At 49.6% G+C, this 23699-nt stretch overlaps 3 non-coding genes across 3 annotated transcripts; 1 reads left to right on the top strand and 2 right to left on the bottom strand.

Moving 5' to 3' along the window:
* Nucleotides 1-4902: 4902 nt before the first annotated feature.
* TRNAC-GCA lies at nt 4903-4974 on the bottom strand. Its single transcript has one exon. It is a non-coding gene; the product is annotated as a tRNA-Cys (tRNA).
* A 10746-nt stretch (nt 4975-15720) lies between these two features.
* Nucleotides 15721-15814, top strand: TRNAI-UAU. Its single transcript has 2 exons — nt 15721-15758; nt 15779-15814. It is a non-coding gene; the product is annotated as a tRNA-Ile (tRNA).
* Nucleotides 15815-19487: 3673 nt separating this feature from the next.
* TRNAC-GCA lies at nt 19488-19560 on the bottom strand. Its single transcript has one exon. It is a non-coding gene; the product is annotated as a tRNA-Cys (tRNA).
* Between the last annotated feature and the right edge of the window lie 4139 nt (nt 19561-23699).

The raw sequence follows: 23699 nt of genomic DNA, 5'->3' as shown, positions 1-23699 counted from the left end.
TAAGAAGGAGTGAAATCTCTGGTGCTCCCAGTCCTAACCCAGAGCCTTCCCCTGTGGCCATATGGGGCAGCATGTTGAGCCAAGTGTTGGCTGGGCCCTCTGATGATTCCTACCCTCACCAAGATCTGTGGACAAGCCATGACAATGCTCCCATCCCTCCTCTGCACCCTACCCCACCCCCCATTTTTGTGAGAGAGGGGATCTGCAACAGAGCATACCCCGTGGAGCCTGATCTGAGGGTCTCTGCATCCACCCGGGCACCAGAACCAGGTCACAGCACCCACAATTGGAGCCAGATATCCCCACCCCCCAGAGCCAAGAACTGCCTTGGAGAAGTTAGGCCTGGCCTGTGGGAGCTGAACCAGCTAGGACTCCTCCCCTGCATCCTTCACACAAGTTCTGTGGGCCCCCCAGCAGCTGGGGGAAGATGGTGCTGGTGCTGGGCTGTGGGATGAAAGGACAAGGATGGATGGAGGGAGCCAGCATCAGAAGAGCACAGCCAGTGCCAGTGTGGGGCAAAGAGGTGGATCACCCATTGACCATGCTGGGCTGGGCCTCCTCAAGCCTTCACTAGGAGGAATAATAATCCAGTCTTGGTTCCCCACCTCTCTTCTCAGTGTCTGCCACCAGAAACCCCAGTCACTAGGAAAATAGTCCTTCCCCCCCAACCCATCAGCACCAGGTTCTGTGCCCATTTCATGGGCATGTTAAATTCTCACTCAACAGCTGCAGCAGCTTGGAGCTGGGCAGTGTGAGGAGGGCATAACCGGATGAACCCTCCCTGAAGATGCACCTACAGTGACACCAGTGCTGTCACAGTCTGCTAGCCAGCCCTGGGGAGCCACACACTGCTGAAGACTCCCTGCCATTGCTGGTCTGATCACACATCTCTCCCAAGCAGAACCTACAACTAGAACGAGCCAACAGGCTCCATGCCCCATGCATGGAAACCACTAGGAACTGGCCACTGGGAAGTGTCCTCCTGGCTGCTAAGAACCTGAAAATCTGCCTGTATGTGTAAGAGACCTCATGAACCCCTGTGTTCCCATTGCCTGCAATGTACAAAGCAGGGAAACTGAGGCACAGACCAGGTCAGTGTCCATAAGGAGCTAGACGCAGTGCCTCTGCCTTTCCCTGTGCTGTGATCATTGAGACAGCTCTCAAGAAACAGAATGTAGTCAATGTACCATCTTGGGAGCCATGACAGACTAACAAAGGCTGGAAGGGAACTCAGGTTTCTGTGACCTTTCTGCTACCAGGCCAGCCTCTACCTCCCAGGGGATTCCCCAGCAGATCTCTGAGGCTCCCAGGCTGTTCCTCCTCCCCCAGGGCTCTGGTGATGACTCTGTTGGACATGGGGTCTACCCTGACCCAGGACACATGGGTTTGGGCACAGCCCCCAGACCCAAAACCTGCTCTGATCCCTGGGGCTTAGTATGTTGCATGGAAACTGACTGCAGTGGGAGACGCTCCCATTCCCTCCTTTTCCTTTTCTCTGGCCATAAATCATTTTATTTTAAGCGTAGGTTAAAAATACCTTCAGCCTGAGCCATTTAAAAGATTGCACCAATGTAGGTCACTGGCACGGGGCTGGCTAATACCTGGCAAGCACAGGGGCCAAAGCCACAAGCCCTGGCATTGGGGACTAGCCTTAGTTGGGATCAGAACTGCCTGTGCCCTGTGGCTTAAGAGCATTTGAGGCTACGGTTCTGGTTCTTGCTTCTGGGCATCTCGATGGAATGAACACACCTTGCAGATACTGCTAGAGGGTAATGGGAGCTTATAACCCCTGTTTCTCCATCCACCTCTCATTACTCATCATTAATGCTGTGACTTTGGTCTCCCTGAAGCTCCCTTACTACTTCTTCCCTGGTAGAACAGGGAGGCAGTGGAACAGACTGCCTAGGGAAGCTGTGGACTCTCCATCACTGGAGGTGTTCAGGAAGAGGTTGGAAAGCCACTGGTCAGGGATGATCTAAGCATAGCTTTGCCTATGTTCTACAATGGGGATTTTCCATGCTTCTGGGCTTTGCTGGTTGCCTCCTCCTGTCTTTTCTGCTACATGTGTCAGAGTGTGTTCAAGCCTTCCTCAGAGGCATTGAGTGTTGGCTGCAGCCAGGGCTGGGGATTTTGACTGAAGCATGCCAATGTACCTGCTGGGACTAACCCCCAGAGATTCCTGGCTAGAAGGTCTTGCCTCTGCTCAGGGTAGGACTGATCACCATGTTTAGGATCAGGAAGGACTTTACCCCATAGTCAGCTTGGTATGGACTGTGAGGGTTTTTGTCTTCCTCTGTAGCAGTGGCCCTCTGCCTGGGATCTCATGAGCATATAGTAACAAACATTTACAGCAGCAGGACATTAGCTGCCATGGTTCCCCTGCTTTACTTGTGGCAGGTTAGGGTGTTATGGCTTGTGTCATGTCAGGGTTGATGGTAATTTTCTTAAGAGGTTAAATTATGGATTTATACAAGGTGGTTTAGATAGGGCTGATCCTGCCTCAGGCAGGGGGTTGCACTAGAAGACCTCTGGAGGTCACTCCCTGCTCTGCTTCTGTATGATTTCTATGAGATCTGTATCCATTCACATGTATGCTCCAGCTCCTGGCTACACAGCCCCAGGACCAGTGAACATAGTTTCAGCCTGCACTACAGCCAACACAACACCAGGCAAGCACAGGCAGACCCTGCCCCCAGCTCCCATGGGACAAAGCCAGTATCTCAGCCAGGCATGGTCTATTAGCCCGGACCCCTCTGGGAAAGGGCACCCATCTTTGAGTGGGCCACAGGCATGGGCCAGCTTGGCAATTTCAGGCCAGAGAGTCCACAGTCTAACGCCCTGTGCTCACACACCGCTCAGCTCCAACCTAGCCAGACTGTGAGGCAGCGGTAGTGGGCTGGGAAGGGGAGAGTCAAGCACTGACCTCATGTGAGCTGAGGCTGGAGCGGCCTGGGGCTTCTCTGTGAAACCATTTGCAGATTACCACGGAGGGAAACAGAAAAGATAGATCTATCTGTCCAGAATGACCTCCCCCCCCCGCCAAAAAAAATGCTGACCTGGGCTGTACTGGGTGCATTGCACTGTCCCCAACTTTCTCCCTGGCCACTAGAGACCACTGAGGGGTTGGTGTCTCTAGATGGCATTGCAGAAGGAAGGGGGCTGGATACAGAGCATTATCCGCAGCACAGCACAGCCCAGTTCATCTCGGTGCTGATCCCACAAGCTCATCCAGGACTCACTTGGTGGCTCTCGGCCTTCCTGCCCCAAACCATCTTGGACCAATGAGTCACTGCATCTGAGACAGGAGCAGCTTGCCCCTCACTGCCTCCCCCTCACTTCACCCCTCAGTTGGAGCAAGCCCTGAGACCAGGCCTCCAGGGTATGGAAAGCTGAGGGGCACACAGCTTGGTTCCCCTTCCATCCCTGGTCATAGCCCCATGGAGCTGCCAGTCCCCTGCACCCCCATGCTGCAGCCAGACCAGCTGCCCCTGCCTTCCTCCTCACTGCCCCATGCCTGATCTGGGGTAGGGTTATCAGGAGGGTACCAGAGACAATGTCAGCTTGGAAGATTTGAAGGAAGCATTTGCTTTGTTCTTGCTTTGAGGCTGGTGGGGGGCAACCTGGCCTGGACCACTGCCTTGCATCCTACATTTTTCTCTGAGACACAGGCTTTCACCCTGCTTTACATTCCACTTCTCCCTGGCAAGTCCCAGCCGGGCCAGCCAGTAATGTGCAACCCAGCACTGGCATTTCCAGAGGCAGCTCACCAGCTACATTGCCCTCCTGCCCCCTAGTGCCCCAGACCTAGAATTGCAAAATCTTAGTATCTTATTTCAGAGATTATACCTTTTATTAGACAAAGTAGGTCGGGAAATCGCAAAAAAATTATCTTTCTTGGCAAGCTTTCGGGCACATGCACTGCTCTTCAGGCTGAGGGAAAATTAAAGATGGTAAAAAGTCCCCAGAGGTAAAAAATAAACTTCATTTTGCACAGAGGAAGCTGAAGGTAGATGTCTGTTCCTCTGGGTCCATGAGAGTTGCTTTGTGTGAGTTGCTCTTTGATGTCTAGATAAGGCAGGATGCTTTCCAAGCCATCTCCTTCCCTTAAGACACTCTTATTTCTCCCCTCCCCAACAAATGCCCAGATGAATGCTATCCTCCTCATTGCATTCTCTTCGCCGTGAGCCTGTACAGTGCCTGGCAGGCTGGTTGGTCTGTACAGTGCCTGACAGGTTGGTTGGTCCCTGAACCCTACTGCTAGTAATCATGCTATTGCTCCTTTTTTTTTTCCATTGCAAAAATCACCAGAGGGCTGGAAAGTGGATGAAAGAGAAGATGAAAAGAGTGTGGACCTGACTAGCTTATTCCAAAGCTAAGCAAACACCTAATACCAGAGGGAAGGATGCAGACTGAGTTTGTAGAAGATGTGGACTCCCCTAGGTATTGGGGCTTGCTTAGCTCCTTTGAAAATGGAGCAAAGCTACACCTGGACACCCTGCAGGAAGGAGCAATGGGATGGCACTTCCTTGAGGGGCAGACTCTGAGAGCAACGGTATGGAAAAGCTTCTGGCAAGACGGGAGTGGGGTGGGGGTTGTTACCTGGCACGCTGAACTGACCCAGGCCAAATCCTGGAAGTGAAACTAGTCCACTGTTCCCACAGTAAGTGTGACCTCAGTACAGAAACAGGCTTTTTGAGGCTTTTCAGGGTATCTTAGGTTTACAGCTTTGGGATTTCCAGGGTGTTTTTAAAAGAACTACCCTAAGGAATATTACCCAGAGAAAAGATGGGTACTTTTAAGGCCAATATAGATCCTGGGACACTATCAAAGAATTGATCACTGATATATTTACCCCAAAGAACAAGGGGGTATGACCATTAAAAAAAATTGCTTCCAGAAAACAGGGGGCACCCGGATTTGAACCGGGGACCTCTTGATCTGCAGTCAAATGCTCTACCACTGAGCTATACCCCCTCTACTGTGCAAGGAAGGAGGAAAGCACATTGTTATTTTATACAAACAAGTCTAACAGTCTGGTTAATTACTTTATTTCGGTAAATATATACATACACACCCTTAAGCTGCTGAGGAAGAGGCGTTTGTGTTTGCAAATGTAATGACTCAGCACTGGGAATAGGCAGGAAAGGCTGTACAGATCAGTTGCAGGATACTAAAAATCTAGAGATCCTGATTCTCCTTGGTTTTCCAGCAGAGACCCTTATGATCAGCTTGCCTGCCCTCTTGCAAAGCAAAGCTGGAGAGTCTCCCCAGTGACTCCTGCATTGACTCTCTTAGTTTCTAGCTCAGCTAATAAGTGTCTCCAAACACAGTTATGAGCCACAGACTGCTGCTGCAAAAACCTGCAGAGGTCTGTGTGTGGACTGTAAGAGGGGTCAGCATGAATGAAGGACCAAAGAAGCCAAATTATGATGCTTGCATATCCCCAAGTCAGAGCACTTGAGTCTGACCAGCTGCTACCTGACAAGGCCAATCTGAGCTGCAGCTTGCATGGTTCTGACAGGCTCCCCCCAAAGTTTAGGCTCTGAAATTGAATAGCTTCATGATGGGCTAAAGCAGGGGTGGCCAATGTGTGGCATGCATGCTGCAAGTGGCACTGGCTGCTTCTGTGTGTGGCATGCAGTAGATTGGGGACAGGGCAGGCAGCACAGCAGCATATCTGGCAGGGAGCAGAAAACAAAGCAGCAGACTGGGTAGGGAGTACAAAGCAAAGCAGCAAAATCAGCAGAAGGGATCAGAATGGCACTTTGGGAAGGTAGGGGGCTAATTTGTGGCATGCTTACCAAGCAGGCTGCCTGCCACAGCATTAAAAGAAAGCAGATCATCTTTTCCAAGAGGAGCCCATTCATTCATCAGGTGCTTGGGAATAGGCACTAGTAAGGGGAGGAAAAGCAAAGCCTTTAACGCTTCCATGGGGTATGCTCCTCACTGCATGCTTTGGAGCAGTCACAGAGACCATGAAAGCACTTGTATCTGGGAGTTGCACCTCCTAAATTCTCCCAAGGCTTCCCAGTCCCACCCTGGCTGATTATGTCTTGCTGTACCAAGGAACAGTCTAGAGACGAGGCCACCACCAGGCTCATCTGATCTGGTTCACTTGATACATTGCCCCTTAGTCATTCATTGCTAAAACCATGGTTGCAGCAGAATTAAAGGGTGCAGACAGAAGTGACATTTTTCGCCTGATCTAGCCCCAGAAAGTGCTCTATAGCCATGAACAAACACAAGTGAATGGCTGCAGACCTCTTTAAAAGGGCCTGATCCCGTGAAAATCATGTAATCAGGATTCAGATGAACACTCTCCAAAACACAGTATGTTCTGTAACTTATGTCTGTGGAGCTCCCAGCCTGTTGTGTTTTCAGAATGGGAAGGGGGAAAGGGAGCAGAGGGAGTTTGGTCCTGGGCTTTTTCAGCTAGCCCCCCCCTCCCCTCCCCTGAGGTAGGGGGGCTCCAATCCATCCACCCCCACCTCCAGCACTGGCTGGGGAACCCCAAAAACAAGCTCCCTCTGCTCCCTTTCCCCCCTCCCATTCTGAAAACAGCATCTGGGCTGGGAGGAAGGAGCAGGATTGCTATGGAGACTGGGCTGCAGGCTGGCAGCAAGCAGCTGGAATCCCCAACCCAGACACATCAGCAAGCTTTTGTTGTGTCCAGGATCACTGCAACTCATAGCGTTTCCTGCAAAGCGCTATGAGTTGCAATGGGGAGTTGTCCTTCTGTCTGCGCCCAAAGTTGCCTGGCCCAGACTGAGCACTTCAGCCTCTGATAGCCCGGCAGGGTTGTGGGACACACTGGGGAGGATAATTCAGGCTCCTTGTTTTCCTGTTCTGTGTGCAGCTGCTTTCGAAGACAGCATCAGTGCATTGAAAAAAATCCCACATATCCTGAATGGCAGAGACAGCCAGAGAAAAACTTGTCTAGCCAGAACATACTGATAACAGCAAGGGTGAGAGGCAAATCTCATGCCTGTGGGAGCGGCCCTCTGGAGACAACATGATTAACCCAGTTTGGAGCAGGCACCAGGCAAGCTGGCATCCCACTGCTGAATTTCCTGACTGCTGTGTTGCCTGGAGCTGGTTATCTGTAGGTCTCCGTGAACTGCCTGAGAAATGGCTGCTGGTAATTTTCATACAGGCAGCAGGATTAGCCAGAGACTCAGGCTGTTGCAGGGGGAGGGGCAAGGGGGGAAAATACTTAGCTGGAGACTCAGAAAAGGAAACCACAGTGTTTGTGATAGAGCCTTTAGGAGCCAAATAAATATTGGCTATTTAAGTCTGTCAACACGCAAGCACCCCTCCTCCCCCCAACACACGCACGGAGCAAGTCTGTGGGGGAGCGGAGCAGGACAGGCATCCTGGTTCCCTGCCCTTAGTTCCACCACATGGCACCCTGCTTCCCAGAGCCAAGAGAACAACTGCCCTGTCACCCAGACCAGAGCCCTGTAATAATGGCCAGTTTTCTGAGTACTGCTTGAAATCTGCTGTCAGCGGTGAGCAATTCCCTGGAATGGAAGCTGCTATTTTTCCCTATTTTTATTGTAAAAATGTATGTCTCTATATGCATATATAAAGGTGTTTTATATACATACACACCCCTATATATATATATATACCTACACCATATATATATGTATGTGTGTGTGTGTATACACACACCTTCTAGTCACTGATCATTGCTTTCTTAACCCACCATAGGAATCTACACCCCCGTTACGATACTTACACTTGCGGAAGGGCATTCCCGTGCACCCGTCCACAAGGCATCATCTCCCTTAAAACCCCTTGTCTCATAGTCCTGTTTTTTCCTATGCTCCAGCAAGAGCTATGGGGATCTAGATTTGGGTCTCCTTGCCTCACAACTGAGCAGATCTGAGTAGATGCAGGAATCTGCTTTCTGTACAGCCAGTGCAAGCTGCATTTCCCAAAAAAGTAGCCCCAAAGAGCACCTGGATTGGAACCAATCCCTGCTCAGTCCCCGGCTGCATATTGATCCCCTTGCCTGTCCTCCCCGACCCCTCTGCCACAACAGGCATTAGACTTTTGCTAGGAATGACACCAAAATTGCTGGCAAGTGATGGGCTCTGCTCAGTTCGCCATGACTCGGGTAACAAGGAAGAGAGATTTTGTCCAACTTCCAAAGCTGGTCACACTGTAAAGCAAAGAGGAAACCTTGTGTCTTCTTCACCTATGAGACAAGTAATTGATCTGGCATCACTCTACAGAGACAACTGCCACCAGGCTGGCAATGACCAATGGGCAGAAGGGATGACCTCCCATAGGGCAGAGTTTATGCCCCTCTGATAGACAAAGGCTTTTTATACATTGTATAATCATTGTACAGTAATCACAGTGCCTAGCTCTGACCTACAACACTACATCTAGGGTTATGTAGTCTGGAGAAGAGAAAATGGGGGGGGGGGGGATTAAATCATGGTCTTCAAATACCTGAAAGGAAATTATAAAGAGGATGGAGATAAACTATTCTCTGTGGCTGTAGGGACAGGATTAGAAGCAATGGAATTAAGCTTTAAATTGAAGATTAGGAGGAACTTTCCAACCAGGAGGCTGGTCAAGCATTGGGGCAGGCTACCTAGAGAAACTGAAATCTCCATCTCTGGCAATTGTCAAGAGCAGATTGGACAGACACTTGGTGGGATGTTTTAGTCAGGGGGAGCAGGGGGTTCAACGAGATGACCCTGTGAAATCCCTTCCAGCCCTACTTTCCTATGATCCTAGAATCTATAGACCTCAAAGCATTTGACAAGACAAGACAATTACAGGATTGTCATTTTACAGATAAGGAAACTGAGGCAGAGTAGGGAAGCAACATGCTGGAGAGCACTGTAGAGGAAGGGGCCCTGACAGCATAGCTCAGGTAGCTTGGGTCTTGCAGGATCCTTAAATCTAGGATTTTGCCTTTACTCGGAGGTTTGCTACCTAGAGACTTTCCCCATCTTTTTGGGGCTGGAAACCAGTCATAGTTGAAAAACAGCTTCTTCAGGGGGCACCCAGGTTTGGGCTGGGGACTGCTTGATCTGCAGTCAAATACTCTACCACTGAGCTATACCCCCACACCAAGCCCCATCCATTTGTATAATTTTGTCTCATCCATTCCCTTTGTCTGACAGCATCTATACTAGTTTATTTCAATCCATCCTAATGCCCCTCATAGTCTTTTTTAGGGTTTGTAACTCGGTGCTCCAATGAGGCAATTTCCCCATGTTTCACCATCATTCACTATGAGGTGGAGATATTTTTTCCATCAGGCAGCAAAACCCACCCCAATATTTAGACAGAGGTCTCAAATAACAACAGCAACAGCACGCCTCTATCTAAAATTGCCCCCAACCTGGGAGCAGGGCCCTCTAAAGCCAGACTCTGCACAAACATAGCCCTCCCAGACAGGCTTTCTGATCACATTTCTGATCCAGCTGTCCTGCTCTAGGTCTGTCCACACTGTTCCACTTCATACGTCTCTGTCTCTATTTCTTTGCTCTGGAGCTTCTGACTCTCCATGCCTGGTCCTCCCCTTCCACCCAGTCCTAAGCACTAGACATCCTAACAAGGTACTAGTCAGTGGGTGTATGTATACATGTGCTTTAATGTGCATTAGCCTATTTGAATGCACATTAAAGCACCACTGAAAAAAATGTGCTATTTATTTAATGTGCATTCAAATTGGCTAATGCACATGAGGAGTTACTTAAAAACTATGCTCTTTAGTTAACACACCTTAAGACAAGCTAATGTTCATTTTCCTAGTACTTTGCAATGGAGGGAGCCTATACATAAGTGTGGAAGGTGCTCCGATGCACTGGAATTCCAGCATATGGGAGCAGACTTGATTAATCGAGTCTGCTGGAGCATGGAAATTACTGTGCTCCAGCAACCTCCTGCATCTCATGTACTAGTGCCCTGTGCTGGCACTTTAATTAGACTGGCTTTTGGAGCCACTCTAATTAAAGTGCCACCCCTCCCACCTCCGGAGCATGTGTAAAAGTGCCTGAAGGTACTAGATTTAATGCGTATTAAATAAAGCGTGTCAATGCACATGTAGGCATGTCTTTTTGCATATTGCAGCATTGCTTCTCAAAAAGGCAGGGGTTCAGGATGCTCTTCCTGTCAACTTGGGATCAGCAGGATCCCAAGTGGGAGGTTGTTCTGGGGTTTGCTCAGGACATCTGCACAAGGATGTAATCCTGGGATACTCTGGAAGTGGCTCGGAGAGCTGTTGCTGTCACCATCAGAAGATACCTGATGCTTCATTGCTAAGGGTAGGATCAGCCTAGTCAGACTGAAGGTGTTAAAAAAACATGTGTTGGGTTTGAAGGTTGGGGGTTGCGGTGGGGAGGGACAAATACAAGATCAACTCAGAAATCATGAGATTTAAGCCAGCTATAAATCTAGGGGTTGGGTTACAGGCCTGATCCTTTCTGAATCTGTAGGGGTCCCATTCCCCTAGTGTTTTCCACCACCAAGCCAAGGGATGCACTGTTACAGACTTGGGATCAACTGGCTAAGCAACAGCTCTGCAGAAAAGGACCTGGGGGTTACAGTGGACAATAAGCTGGGTATGGGGCAACAGTGTGTCCTTGTTGCCAAGAAGGCTAACAGCATACTGGGCTCCATTAGTAGGAGTGTTGCCAGCAGATATAGGGAAATATTCCCTTCTATTCTGAATGAATGAAGTCACATCTGGAGTACTGTGTCCAGTTTTGGGCCCCACACTACAGAAAAGATGTGGACAAGCTGGAAAGAGTCTAGCAGAGGGCAATGAAAATGGTTAATGGGCTGGGGCATATGACTTATGAGGAGAAGCTGAGCGAACTGCACTTATTGGGCATCTTTACACATGCTCCAGAGTGGCATACAGGCACTTTAACTAGAGCAGCTCTTGGGAGCCACTCTAACTAAGCACCGCAGTATCTCATGTATTCAGCATCCCATGCTTCAAAATGGTGGCGGGGCATTTTAATTAAAGCTTATTCAATAAGCTTTAGTTGAAACATCCCTGCCCCCATTTTGAACCATAGGGACACTGAATACCCATGATGCTGAGGTTGCTGGAGCATGCTAATTAGTTGAGTGTGCTTCAACACATTCTAATTAGAACATATCGGACACTTGTATAGGTGCCCATTTAGTCTGCAGAAGAGAAGACTGAGGAGGGAATTGGATAGCAGCCTTTAACTAACTGAAGGGTAGTTACAGAGGATGAAGCTAAACTGTTCTCAGTGGTGGCAGATGACAGAACAAGGATCAGTGGTCTCAAGTTGCAGCAAGGGAAATTTAGGCTGGATATTAGGAAAAACTTTCTCACTAGGAGGGTGGTTATCTAGAGAGGTGGTGCAATTTCCATTCTTGGAGGTTTTTAAGGCCTGGCTCAATAAAACCCTGGCTGGAATGATCTAGTTGAGTATGGTCCTGCTTTGAGCAAGGGGGTTGGACTAGATGAGCTTCTGAGGTCCTTTCCAACCCTAATTTTCTATGATTCTATGAAAAGCCCCTGGTGGGGACCTGCCCATGGCCTACAGCATAACCAAGAACAAGGCAGACAAGAATTTTTCCAACTGTTTGAGTTGGTCTAAAAAAAGATATGAGATTTACCAAAAGAACCTTGTCTGACTATGTCCTTAGACAAACACAGCTATAACCTATACCCCTGTAACCAAGAACAAGGAGAGGAAGGGAAGAAAGGAATCCATTGAAGACTGAACTAATTGACTGGAGTGGGATCTAGTGAGGGAAATGACACTGACCCCAGTGTGAAGGGGCAACCCAGACCACAGAGCAGAGATTCCATCCCTGCCTCCTTAGTGGCCCTCGGTGACATTCATAAGGACAAGATGCAACTACTCCTTCATCAGGACTTGCCTTGGGTTCTAGCCAATGCCTCCTGCTTGGCTGTCAAGGCTGGTAAAGAGGTCAGGAAGGAGGGGATGGATAAACCTCATTGATTGAGGATGTAGTGAAGGCATTGTCTAGGGAAGAATCCACTCAGCAGCAACAGCCTGTTTGCCCATTCCCCTCTGCCCCCCTGCTGAGCCAATTTGTCCAGGGGAGGAGGAGATAATGCCCCTGACACCAGGTAAACATGTCATTTGCAAAGCCATTAAGGAAGGTGCTAAGCATATCACCCTGAGGGGGGGGGTTTGTCATCATAATGAGGTGTCAGGTCAGGGGGAGGCATTAGACAAACACTTGGCAGGATGCTCCTAGGAGGGGGTAACACCCCCGAGGATCTCAGACTGCTGCACAACATCAGTCCAGAGGTGAGGAAACTGAGGCACAGAACAAGAGGCAGTGACTTGCCTAGGGTTACACAGTGAGGCATCCGTCACTGGCCCCGCAGGGCTAGGAACAGAAGCTTCCCTTGTTCACCCCACCCTACTGTCCTGCTTCAGAAATGAAACCCATGAGTCCTGATGCCTAAGCCCTGCCCTCATCACTACACCACACGCCCCTGCTGAAGCTGGAAAGAGAGCCAAGAATCCTGGCCCTCAGCCTTGAACCCCGAAATAGAAGGGAAAGCAGCAAATGGCTGGCCCTGCCTGAGAAGTGATCACTAATAGGCAGTGAAGCCAGGCTGGGGCCTCTGCCCTGGATTCCTTTTAGCTCTCAGTGGCTTAAGCTGTAGTGATAGGATATGAACAAAGGCCTTGCGCTGACCTGCTGGAGTAAGTAGGGCCCCATGATGTCTCCCCAAAGCATCATACAAAGCTCAGAAGCATGTACACACGTGGGGCTCTGACTGAACCCAGGGAAGACTCTTCTTGGTCCCTTCCTCATGCAAGACCCTCTCCCATCCCACAGCTGAATTAAATACCAGCAAGGAGCAAATGCAGATCCCTGACCCATGCAGCTGTGGTCTGGGATTAATCCCAATGTCACTGGCCAGCCCAAACACACCCCAGACTAGCCCAAAGATCCCCATTGCCTGGAAGCTTGCTAGAAATCATTTTGTCCTGGAGAGGATCATAATGCATTACCCTCCCTGCAAACACCTCAGTCCCAACTCTGGGCCCAAACCCTGCTTGGTGGCACTGAGAGAGGGAGGTTACAGCATCTGCCTGGTTCTCTGTGTTGCATCCCAGGCTCTGCCCCTGACTTCCTGTGTGACCATGGGCAAATCACTTAACCTTTCTATCGCCTTTCCTTCCACTTGTACTATCACCCTGACAAAAACATGCCCTCACGGATGTGTTAAGCAGCCAGCAGCAATTCTTATCTGTTGCTCTCTGGCGGAAGCTGCAGCCATCAAGACACTGAGTGTCTGGACTCAGTCTGGCCTTTGGCTTCTGTCTCACTGGTCTAAAGGGGGGATGGTAGGTCATGGGCAGCCTCCACTCCTCCGTGCTCTTACTTAGGCATATGCATTGAAGGTCTTGGTGTGGTCGCAGGACCCTGTACAAGCAGATTCATTGAACACCTAACTAGACCTCTAACGTGTCCACCGTGATCCAGAGGATCAACAGTTGCCTACTAATACCAGGGTATAGCAATCCTTTGCCTGCCTTGTTTACCTGGTACCTGGTCTGTGAGCTATCTGTGGCCAGGGCTGGCTCTTCAGTGTCATTAGAGAAAGTAGTTAATAACACGGCTAGTGTTAGCACATGCTGACAGACAGGGGCTTTTCCCTGGGCAGCCTTGTGAAAAAAATACTTCTGGTCATGGAGCTGACTCTGACCAGCTGGGTCTCATCACAGAAGTGAAACCGACTGGCGTGTCTCACTTACTGCCCTCAGCTCATGTGTTTCCTCTGTCACTGTCTGTGTTGCCTGTACGTTGGAACTGGGCCAGGACACCAGATCTAGACTGCCTTGATTCTTTGTGGCCCGTTAATGACGGTTATTCCAGTTCAGTTATTATTTATGACTGGTATTGCAATAGCAGCCAGCTGAGATCAGGGCTGCGTGTTGTTTGGCTCTGCAGAGACATAGAGGAAAAGGTGGCTCTTGTCCCAAAAGGTCTGACAGTCTAAATAGAGAAGCTAAACAGCTAGAGGAGAAACTGAGGCACAGAAAAAGCAAGGGGAGAAGTATGTCCTAGACTAAAGGCCTGGTCTGTGGCTTCTTGGCTAGTTGGAAAGGGTCAGTCTGGCTGATAATGAGTGACAAGACCCATAAAAGCTGTGCTTCCCATGCATAGCACCTCCAGGCACCATCCTGGGCATGGGGTGGGTACAGTCCTGGGAAGGATTCACTGCCAGCTGGATGGTGTACTGGGCCCTGCATTTTGCATTGACCTTAAAACAAGCACAGCAGCTGGACCCTAGCTAATGGGGGTAGTGTGTGTGGCAGGCCAGTGGGACCCTGGGGCTGCCCCAGACTCCTTGGTGTTTCTGGAGCCAGCTTACCAGGGGGCCATTTGCTCTGGGGGTTGCTGTGTGTGTGTGCATGGGAGGTGGGGGACACCATTATGTTAATCTTTTAACTCCTGATAGCCACCTCCTCCTCATTAGCTGGTCAAACAGTTTTAGCAGCAGGGGCTGAGATAGGGCTCCCTCTATATAAACCTGGAGGCCAGCACTGAGTCTCCTGCAGCTCCTGGGAGCAGATCCTCACTCTCCTGTTGCCAGTCACCATCATGTGGGCATCGACTGCCAGTCTCTGGGTCCTGTCCTCCCTCCTCTGGCCCCTGCCTGTTGCTCATGGATTCATCTGGGCCTGGATGTACTCTCTGCCCCAGCACAGCCCAGATGAAGCAGCACTCTCCAAAAGCTCCAGCCCCATGGGCAATGGTAAGGACCTCCAGGTAAGTGACAGTCTGCATCCTGCCAGACTTGCCTGCAAGTGATGGTGGGTCAGAGTGGGTCTGGGGTACTCGTCAACCTTCATGGCCTGGGAGCTCACTCCTGCAATGTGGGCAGAGTGTAGCCCAGTGGTTAGTATACGGGAGGTTTTATTGGGGAGGGCAGGGTTGCCTAGTGCAGCATTTTGTGCGTGAGTGACTGGTGCCTCCTGAATCTGGGGGGACACCCGCAGAAGCCACCACCAGTGGTGGCCCTGTCAGGGGGGGCACCAGCCCTGCTGACAGTGTAGGTGTCACCTGTCGGGGGGCACATGCAGCCCCATCGGGGGGGCACATGCACCCCCGTGCACCCCCTACCAGTCACCTATGATTTTGTGGGTCATGACCCAAAAGTAACCCGTATATTCTTGGTCGCAAGACTATATCAAAGGGTCATGAACAAACTTTAAAAATGGATTCTCCTTTAAAGGAGAAAAATGTAGGGAAAAAAACCATGGTGTTTCCCTTGTAGGCTAGCAGAGGTCCAGTCTGCAAGGGGCTGCGTGGGACCACCCCATACCCCACACCCCTGCCCTGGCCCACGCACTGCGGGGCTGGGAGTGGGTAAGGAATGGGGGGAACTGGGTTGGGCCTGGCCATCAATGTTTATAAATGGGTCCTGGTACAAAAAAAGGTTGAAAGCCACTGGCATAGTAGCAGGAGGAGAGGGAAGTGGGAGGTAGGACTCCTGGGGTCTTTCTCTAGTTCTGCCAGCCACCCCAGGCTCCGGGAGGTCAGTCAGAGCCGTCTGAGCACAGGCAAGGAGCCTGCCAGGGCTCTGTGCCTCGGTTTCCCCAGCTACAAGGGATGTACTCAGGATCGGTCTCATTTCTGCCCTCTCTGAGCCCTGCCCACAGCCCACTCCCTGGGTGGTCTGCTCTATAGCAGCCCGACAAAGCTAGCTTTGCGCCTGCTCCAGTGGCGCAATCGGTTAGCGCGCGGTACTTATACAGCAGTACTTGGGTGAGCCATGCCGAGGTTGTGAGTTCGATCCTCACCTGGAGCAGGACTTTTATGGGGGGAGGGTGGTTTTCCAGCCAGTGTTTTTAAGAGATGGGAGGACTTGAAAGAGGGCTGCAGCAAGTCCTTCCAGGTCCCCCAGCCGTCGGAAACTCCCACCCCCTTCTGCCCAGGTGCAAGGAGGAGGCTTCATGCGCTGCACTCTTTGCAAGATGATGGGCTAGTGCCGGGGGTCTTCACTGTCATGCTTCCAGCAATGCTACATCTCCACTTCCAATCCGTGTTTGCTGTTTTATTAATCCGGTCTCAGGTGATTACAGCTGAAGAAATGCTGAAAGGGAGGAAACAGTCCCCCCCTACAACAACTGTAACAATACAAGTGTTACGCTGAGTCTCTGCACCTTAAAAACGTTCCTTTTTTGGTGGGGAAAAACAGAGCATCTTCAGGTTTCATTGCCCCCCCCCCAGAAAACCCAAAATATTTCAACAAAAATGGGGGTTTTCCTTGAAAAACCACCGGGGGGAAGGATTCTCTGTCCAACACTGACAAAGCAAAGGGCTGGCCTTGTTAGAAAAGCAAATTTCTGCCCATTCCGGATTTGTCCTTGGCTTAAACAACGGATATAGACCCAGTGGGTTTTAATTTGTGTGCTAATTAGCAGGGCTTCCTGGTGTTCAGGCAGCCCAGACTTGCAATGCTTCAATCGAAAGGCGGATGGAAAAATCCATGCTGTTCTCACTGGTTCTTTTTTAAAAATAAATCGAGGGAACAGTCTACTCACGTGAAACCAATTTCTTCCCAGACATCCATCAGGATTCCAGGATTGCGCAGCGGGGCCTCTGCAAAACAGAACCGCGTGCACTCACAGGACAGGGTGCTTAAAACTAAACAGAAAACGTGGTGAAAGCTGGAATGGTTTACACACACCAGTTCTGGCTGGTGTGATCTCCTGGCTAGGAGCAGCTGAGCTCCATATGCTTAGTATGCAGGATCCCAAAGGCAGGCTTTGGGACAGGACCCCAGCCACTCTGGCTGCCCTGGTGCCGAGGCAGGTATAAACACAGAACAAATCTGCCCTGAAGAGTTTGATTGATTAGCTCTCAGCATATGCCTCCTTCTCCAGGGGCAAGTATTATTTGTCCAATCTGGCTTGTTTAGTCTCAAAATGGAAACCAGGAGTCCAGATGGTCCAATGCTTCTCCACCTAACTAGAGAGCAGTTCCCAGCTGATGCTTTTTGAGAAGCAGGGATCAAGAAGCGTCTTATTTATGTCAAGGAAATCAGTGGGGCTTAATTATAATGCTCCATCATCTGGGCAGGGCTTCTGAAAGCAGCTAAGGCTTTTAGGAGCCCCGCATAAAGGGACCTAATTTTTAAAAGGGATCAGTGGAGATTCAGGGCCCCATAAGGCACCTCCAACTGGGATAAAAACCGAGACCCTCCCTCTCTTCCCCTGTCACAAAACCCACTAATTGCCTTGGAAAATGTAGAATATCAAGGGCTTGCTGTGGTGATGTTCCAAAGGGGGGGGGACTGCTCCTGAATGGATGGGCTGGTTGAGAACTCAGGGGTGCTGAGGATCTGGAGACCAGACTGCACCCCTGTTGCTATCAAGAGCTAAACCAAGGTCTTCAGCATTGCCATGTTTGAAATGCAGGCAGTGTTTGCAGGGGCTATGGGAGATGTGGGGGTAGGTAATTCATCTCTAAGGTGGCTGCTACTCCAAGTTGCTGCGGGGCCATTGGCAGGGGTAGGAAGTGAATTCCCTCATCTCCATCTTGCTGTCTTTCCTCAGGTGACAACATGCAGTCAAGAACGACACTGTGCCCGAGGGCTTTTCTGTGATAAGCACTTTGGGGTCTGCCTGTCCCTGCGCCAGGAGGGGCAGTACTGCCGCCAAGATGCCCACTGCACCAGGGGCTTGAGCTGTATGTTTGGCAAGTGCCACCAGACTGTGCCGGATGGGCAGGAGGGTAAGAAAATAGAATGGGTTGGCTCCTTCTGACTGATCCAGGAGCTGCTCTCCAGACCTGAGCCTGTAACTGCAACCCGGGCACAGATAGGGCAGCAGGGAGGTGGAGAGCTCTGTATTCCAGGAAAGCCCATGGCTCTTTGGTATAAGGTAGAGCAGTGTTGCAGCTGCTCTGATGTATACCTTACCACTGGGAAAAAATATAGGCTTAGGGCAGTGAACTTAACTATAATCCAATCTGTCGTTGTCTCCAGGAGCCCCAGGCACAGTTCAGGGACAGAAAGCAGCTGGGTAGGGTAGGGGTAGTTGGGGGTACACAACAGGCTGTGCCCCCACCCCTATGCCATACATAGCACCCAGAGAGATGAACAGGTCAGGCAGGGAGGCTGCCTCCAGTTGGGGTGGGTGATGCTGAGCCATGTAGTGAGAGCTGTGATAGGGGATGATCTCAAGCCTGGAGGATTGGTGGGAAGGGGCATGGGCAGGTCTTGGGGCAGAAGGCTCCTGGGGGTAGGATGGTATGGAGGGTAGAGGTCACAGGGCCATATAGGGAGGCCTTGCCTCTTCTCACCCACCCTCTTCTCATTTACACCCAGGTGCCCGCTGCAGGCAGCACAAGGACTGTGGGCCGGCTGCCTGTTGTGCCCGCCAGCATGGTGAGATGGTCTGCAAGAAAAGGTTGGTCATGGATGAAAGCTGCTATGTGCCCCCTGGTGGCCTGGCCTTCAGCATCAACCAGGTCTGCCCCTGCCAGGAGGGGCTGGTGTGCAGAGCTGGGGCCATAGACCAAGAGTGAGTGTCCCCGATCCAGGGCGGTGGTTATTGAGTGTAGGGCCTGGGCACAGAAGACTGATCTCTGCCTGGGTCCATGGGCAGGACTCCGGGACAGAGCTGGAGGGTCAGGGCTGCCATGCTGCCAGCCCCCATCCATGCTGAAGCACGGCTGGAGGCTTAATTAATGCTGGAGAGGCCCAGAAATACCAGCTGCATCTCAAGCTGCTACTCAAAGTACTCAAAGTACTTTGCAGGCTGTGGTGGGTAATAGTGGTTAGAGCAGGGGACTAGGACCCAGGGCTCCTGGGTTCCAGTCTTACTTGGAAGACAATGGTTGGGGGGGTTAATGGTCAGAGATGGGGTTGCTCTCCAGGACTCCTGGGTTCTATGCTGGTTTGTGGGATTAGAGCATTGCCTTGCGATCACAAAATGGGGTTGGGAGGCAAGGCTCTGTGCCCAGCCTTGCAGGGGGGTGAAGTTTATTTGCCACTTCTCCACCCTGATGTCTCCACTCCCATCTCTTCCAGGAAAGCACTTGAGTATCAGAAAAACAACTGGAGGTGCATGAAGCTCACACCCTAGTGAGGAGGCAATGGTTATTCCTTTCTGTCTCAGGAACAAGGGGCCTGTATTTATTCCTGTAAATAGCCTGTACATAGCATTGCTCTGTAATAAACACGTTGCAACCGCACCAGGGTCTAACTGTTCCTCAGGCCTGCAAGCCACAGCGATGATCAGTAAGGCCTGTTACCCTGACTCCTGGGAGGCCTCACTTCAAAGTATCCATCTGCTCTGCCTGACAAGTGCATTGCCTACTGTGCTTCTTTCTTAAGGGAGAGCTTGCTTCTGTCTTAACCCTCAGGCAGTCAGTCACTGGTGGATGTATAGTACCAACTTTGCTTACCTTGACCACACTGTTCAGTTGCATTCTCCACAGAAATTGGTGCAGATATTTTAGCTTGAAGAAAACAAAGGGGGCACCCAGATTTGAACTGGGGAACCTGTTGATCTGCAGTCAAATGCTCTACCACTGAGCTATGCCCCCTAGTACTTTCTTGCCCCCTTGCCTAAACATCAATTGGAGGATTTACACCACTTACTATCTTTTTTGCTGCCTAATAGATGTAAACTATAGCAGAAGTAGAGGAGCTACTGCATATGAAAGGGATCTGAGTAAACCAGCTAGCCAGCAGCTCCAAGCCTATTTCTACTAATCACCTGGGTGGCTCAGTGTTGCACTATTCTCTTTACACAGATATTCCCTTAAAACACACATGGAAATATAGCTCAGGGGACTCCAAATTCCCAGTTTGATTCTCAGGGAGGCTGGATTGAAATAGCAAAGGGAGGATGCTAGGTCATGTATGTTTTGGTATTGGTCTTTACTGACTGTTTTACTAAGTTACAGCACCACCCAAACAAGCAGGTGCTTGGTCAAGAGTGCCCTCCAATGGCCCTTACAGAATCACAAAATTACACTGGAAAACCTTCACACTGAATGACAGTCTGCAAAAAGGCAAAGAAAAACGAGAGGATGAAACTCAGTAGCAGAGTTGTTTGACTACAGACCAAGAGGTCCCTGGTTCAAATCCAGGTGCCCCCTCAGTAATCTTGTTTCTTGTGAGGGTGAGTGTTTTGCTGGGTTTTTTTTGCTCATGGGTGTATTTCCATTACTTGGCTCAAAGAAACCACCTTGGTCATAGGGGCCAGGAGTCACCTCAGTGCAAGATTTTGTGGCTGGCTATCTCCCACATACAGGTCTCACTCCCTGAATCATCACACGCAGACTTCCCTGAATCATCACACCCAGCCCCCTTGCAGGAGCCATTTCTGAGACTCCCTTCCCTAACTAACTACTCACCATCCTAAAAACAGTCAGGATTGTGTTCACCTTGCTCCTCAGGGGGGCTGTTCCAGAAAGTAGATTGCAGCATGTTTCAAAGGGGCAGCAGAAAGTGGGCTGAACATCTGCTATCCTCTGCCAGATGCTGTTGGCCATACAAAGGCCAAGGCAACTCCCACAGAGATATTTCCCCACTGCCCTTCAGGCATCTGTGATCCCAAGTGACACTGTGCTGGGGTTCCTGATAAGCCATGGTTCCTTACTAATAAACAACCAGTCCAACAGTTTCCAGCAAAGGGAACTTCCACAGCAGAGAAAGCAGCATGCGTTTGGGCAATCCAGATTCAGTGAAACACCAGTCCCTTGGCAGTAACTCCACTTTGACCCTCCTCTCCAGACTGTGAACTACTGAGTTCATGCCCTGCTTGTTGTCCAGGTTGGAGGAATCCAAATTTTCCACACCTTGCCCAGAAGGTACCTACAGCCCTGCAGGGCTCAATCACAACTCCAAGCCAAAAAGCTCACAGCCCTGGTGCTGGGTAGGGAAGGCCTCATGAGAACTCCAAAGCAAGGAAGCTGCTCTCAGCTGGTTCAGCCCAAGCAATCTCAGCTGCACTTGTAGCTGTGACACTGCCTTCATGCTGCCCAATCCACCTCAGAGATCTCTCCACCACATGCCTACAGGGCCATATTGCCTCACAACTTCACTGTTGAGTGCTGAACACTGTAGGGTGAGGCAGTACCCCAGGTACAGTTGACATACCTCCTTCATCCATGTGTTCATCAGCAGCCATGTCAGCATGTCAGGCATGTCAGCCTCCTCCAGCTCCAAATTTAAATAAATTTAAGTCAATTTTGAACAGTATTTAAATAAATATGCCCTACCTAAATGCTCACAAAACCTGGCATGCGTATGAAGCCTGGCCTTTCCTCTCCCTCACTAGCAGATACTGGCAGAGCTCAGCTGCCCTGTCCTTGGAGGATTCAAGCAGTGCTGGGGGATGCAACTCCCCCAGGAGGCAGCAGTGAGCGGCCTGGTCTTAATGGACCACAGGGCTGTGGCATTGATCATCCAGACTTTTTTTGAGAAAAGATCATAATTCCCACTGAGTTTTTTATAGAATCATAGAATCACAGAATCAATGAGTTGGAAGGGACCTAGACAGATCATTGAGTCCGACCCCCTGCCATGGGCAGGAATGAGCACTGGGGGTGGGAGGGGTCATAAGACCCTAGCCAGGTGCCTATCCAGTCTCCTCTTGAAGATCTCCAGGGAAGCTGGGAGCACCACCTCTCTGGGAAGCCTATTCCAGGCTCTGGCCACCCTTACAGTGAAGTAGTTCTTAATATCTAACCTAAATATGTTTGTGGGAGTTGCCTTGGCCTTTGTATGGCCGACAGCATCTGGCAGAGGGGGAAAGAGTTGGGAAAGAGTAACACAGCCCAGGAATTTGCATAACACCTTGGGGCTACCTTCACCTTGTGAAATAATTCCAGAGAGACACTGTCCAGATAAAGGCACTTTTCCTGTGTGCCTTAAGAGCAGAAGGGCCTGTTAGGATGAGCCAGTCTACCCTTCTGAAGTATTCTGACTGGGAACCTCACCCAGCAAAAAGCAAGAAGTGATGAACTGGAGCAGTCCTCCACAATCTGGATTTAAAGGCTCCAGGCAAATGAAAATGAGCAGTTTGCAGTGTTTGTACAGTGTCTAGAAAAGCACAGCTATTGCTCCACAATCAGGCCCCTCTGATCAGTCTCACTAAGCAATGCCAAAGGTTGCATGCTGCCACTGAGAGATGTGTATGTTTTATATACAACTGCATTTTTATTGCTTTTAAACTTCAGTGACCAGTTATTGAATTTCTGCCTTTGTCTGCAAGGGTATGGCTAAGGTAAATCACAGGAGGCATATCTACACAAGATGCTAAAGGTGCAGTAGACAAAACCTGTGCTAATGCTCTGTTGAATTAGTCTACTGCGCATTAGTGTCATAAAAAAGCACGCACTGGCACTAATGTGCAGTAGTGCCAATTATAACACATTCATTTTAGTACCTGTAATTACAGGTACTAAACTTAATGTGCCATAATTACGGCACATTAATGAATGCGTGGACGTGCCCAGGGACTAGCTTTCAGTTGTTTTTAAGCTGGAGAATACATTTTAGATTCATTGCAAAATATTTCAAGATTTTCACGTAGTTTAATGATTTCCCTTTGCTTAGGACTTGCCATTCTAGAATCATTTCTTATATCCTTCCTCTTCCTCCAGAACTCCAGCAGCATGACTCTGAAGGACTGCATCAGCAGAGAGGGAAAGAGGCTTATGTGTAACTAGGGTTTATTGAATAGATGAGATGTGACTCATTGCAGTGCTCAGCTAAAAACACTAGAGGGAACTCCAGCAGTTGTGGGAAGCCTAGTGTAGAATGAAAAGAAAATGGAAGTTGCTGCATTTTCTGGAGTTCACTCAAAGAAAGAATCCAATGCAAACACAATGATACCTTTTCATTTCTAGCTCTGGGCAGCTGGATGTTTTTGCTAAAGCAATCTGCGGTGAAACAGTTAACTAAGTTTACATTTAATGTGTGTCACAAAGGCCCAGAGGAAAGGTCTCACTGAGATGAAAATGGCAGTTCCTACTTCTCAGAGCTGACTGTCCACAGTCTTGGGGAACCACCACCACAACTGAAGTGGGAAAGCTGTTCTTCACTGCCAATAACAGAATTTTTAAGCAACATAGGGCAAAGCTGGGATTCAATTTAAATAGTATAAATATGGAAACTTAAACATAAGATCCCTAAGTCAATCCTTCCTAGTATATGGGGAAAACCCTATATAATTTCATGTTAAAATGCTTTTTATAGGTCTCCTTTGAAACCTTCTTATAGAATTCAATAATGCTCTTCTTGCTGGACAATTCATTAGGACTGGAAAGGCCAGCCCATGAAAGCCTGTAGGTTTTCACAGCAGTTTCTCTAGCACAGTGGTTCTCATCTTTTTCAGATTTGAAGCACCCCTTGTTAGACCTCTTGGAAAATGACAGCTTTCTGCCTTCAGTCAGTTTTTGACTACAGAATAATAATAGAGCAATTCTTGTGTTGCAAAGAACTCAGAAAGCCTACAACAGGTCAGAATGTTTTTGACACTATGGATTTCTATTCGAAATCTTTGAGTTTATCTACCTAAGAGAGAACATTGTGTGACACCCTGCATTACCCTTGAAAAGATCTCAAGGCAGCTTAGGGTCCTACAACACCCTGGTTGAGAACTACTGTTCTAGGACCTTGTGATCATCCTTGTGCTTTCTCCCCTAGTAAATTTGATAGAGCCTTTCTGTAA

Source organism: Gavialis gangeticus, unplaced genomic scaffold (assembly GCF_001723915.1).
Source record: "Gavialis gangeticus isolate Ggan-Ray unplaced genomic scaffold, GavGan_comp1, whole genome shotgun sequence".
Classification (NCBI taxonomy): Eukaryota; Metazoa; Chordata; order Crocodylia; family Gavialidae; genus Gavialis; species Gavialis gangeticus.
Note: the sequence above shows the minus strand (reverse complement) of the source record. Positions and strands in the feature narration are given on the sequence as shown.